This window comes from Otolemur garnettii, unplaced genomic scaffold (genome assembly GCF_000181295.1).
Source record: "Otolemur garnettii isolate 467f Iridium unplaced genomic scaffold, OtoGar3 scaffold00015, whole genome shotgun sequence".
Classification (NCBI taxonomy): domain Eukaryota; kingdom Metazoa; phylum Chordata; class Mammalia; order Primates; family Galagidae; genus Otolemur; species Otolemur garnettii.
In genome coordinates, this window is record NW_003852410.1 from 1,424,682 (window position 1) to 1,427,071 (window position 2,390).

Below are 2,390 nucleotides of genomic sequence, written 5' to 3' on the forward strand. Positions count from 1 at the left end.
GCCTGTGGTCCCAGCTACTTGGGAGGCTGAGGCAGGAGACTGGCTTGAGCCCAGGAGTTGGAGGTTGCTGTGAGCATGATGCCATGGCACTCTACCCAGGGGGATAGCTTGAGGCTCCGTCTCAAAAAAAAAATAAAATAAAATAAAATAAAAGGGATGTGCTTGCTTTGGCAGCACATATACTAAAATTGGAACAATACAGAGAAGATTAGCATGGCATGACCCCTGCGCAAGGATGACCCGCAAATTCGTGAAGCGGTCCATATTTTTTTAAAAAATAAAAAAGACAAGAAGCTTTATTTCTCCAACCCTAGAAGTTGTAGTAAGGGGCCCAGTAGTAAGGGACCTTGTTGACAGGGGCCTATAAACCCTGATTCCCAAATGGATCCAACATAGGGCCAAGAGAAAGCTAGGTCAGGAGGGCCCCAGTTCAGCCCTGGCTCTAACTCACTATGTTATTTTCCACATACTGAAAATTATTTGACTCTATCAACCTCTGACTCTCTGTGCTTTAACTAGAGGGAGGGTCATGAAGACAGGGGCAGATGAATCATTGATCCTATTACCTCCTCACTGTGCTTCACCCCCTCATGTTCTCTTTAACCCCTTGCCCAGAGTGAATTCCAGGCCCTTCTCTCACTTTGATATGCTTATGATTTGGCAGAACTACAGCCCTAGTTAAGTCCAACTCTCTGCTTAACCCATACTGTACCTGTGAAACTGAAATGGCCAGAAAACACACACACACAATTACGTTTGTTATTATTATTATTATTATTTCTTTTTTTTAAGAGACAGAGTTTCACCTCAGTAGAGTGCTTTAGCATCACTATTCACAGCAACCTCTAACTCCTGGGCTTAGATGATTCTCTCGACTCCTAAGTAACTGGGACTACAGGCGCCCGCCACAATGCCCTGGTATTTTTTGTTGCCGTTTGGCTGGGACTGGGTTTGAACCTGCCACCCTCAGTATATGAGGCCGGTGCCCTACACACTGAGCCACAGGCGCCGCCCAGCACACACAATTATGCTAACTGATCTCGTTGAATGCACACAAACCTCAAGAGAGTCCTTAACAATGCTTGGTAATCATCTCAAGGCCCTTCACTTTCCAGTTCTGCTAAATGGCGGTTTCACTCCTTTTTTCAAACCCCCAAAGCTTCCTCTCCCATCTTCACTCACAGGCAATGACCTTGTTTCGTACTCACTGACAGAACTGAAGCAACCAGAAGAGAATGTCCACCCCCTACCACACCTACCCTGCCACCAGTATCTTCACCCACACAACTTAGACTCCTACGGTTGCTATAAATGAACTGTCCGTGTGCCATTTATCCCTCCACTGTGTACTATATTTCATACCATCTTGTCTGCACAAGGACATCACATCCGAATCCCTCACCTCTTTTATTACCTTACATTTTCAGTTTCCTGCTTGGTCATCCCCATCAATATACAAATGTGGTATATTTTTTCTCATGTTAAAAAAATTCTAAACCTCTGGATTCACAAAACGTCATGAAAAAGAATTATAAACCTATTCTGAACCTCACTTCCTGCTTTAACCATATCTTCTTTTCTCTCCTTTGCAGCAAAGCTTGGAGGATTACTTGACTCCCATTCCCTGCTTTCCATTCTCTCCTAACCCCCCTCAACCTTCACCTCTCCTTCAAAATTATGCTTGTCAGCCAGGTGCAGTGGCTCGTGCCAGTAACCCCAGCACTTTGGGAAGCCAAAGTGGGATAATCACTTGAGCCCAGGAGTTTGAGACCGGTCTCATGGCAAGACCCCATCTCTATAAAAAAATAAAAAATTGGCCAGGGCCAGGCAATGTGGCTCATGCCTGTAATCCTAGCACTCTGGGAGGCCAAGGCAGTGGATTGCTTGAGCTCACGAGTTTGAGACCAGCCTGAGCAAATGCGAGACCTCATCTCTACTAAAAATAGAAAAACTGAGACAAGAGGATTGCTTGAGCCCGAATTGGAGGTTGCTGCGAGCTACAATGCCTTGGGTGGTGTAGGGTGACGGTTTGAGATTCTGTCTCAAAAAAAAAAAAATTAGCCAGGTGTGATGGTATGCCCCTATAGTCCCAGCTACTCAGAAGGCTGAGGCAAGAGGATCATTTTTGCCTAGAAGCTTTTTTTTTTTAAGACTTTATTATTTATTTATTTATTTTGGGGGTAGTTTTTGGCCAGGGCTGGATTTGAATCCACCACCTCTGGCATATGGGGCTGGTGCTCTACTCCTTTGAGCCACAGGCGCCACCCTTTGCCTAGAAGCTTGAAGCTACAGGGAGCTATGATGACACTACTTCACTCTAGCTTGGGCAACAAAGCAAGAATCTGTCCCTGCAAACCAAAAATCTATGTTTGTGGCTCGGCGCCTATAGC

General features: G+C 45.3%; 1 protein-coding gene and 1 non-coding gene across 2 annotated transcripts in view; one reads left to right on the forward strand and one right to left on the reverse strand.

The window, feature by feature from the left end:
• CPNE9 (copine family member 9) overlaps positions 1-2,390 on the reverse strand; it is a 27,837-nt gene that overhangs the window by 21,117 nt on the left and 4,330 nt on the right. The window lies entirely within an intron of this gene.
• On the forward strand, positions 159-270 carry LOC111723777. The gene has a single exon (XR_002772247.1). It is a non-coding gene; the product is annotated as a U6 spliceosomal RNA (small nuclear RNA).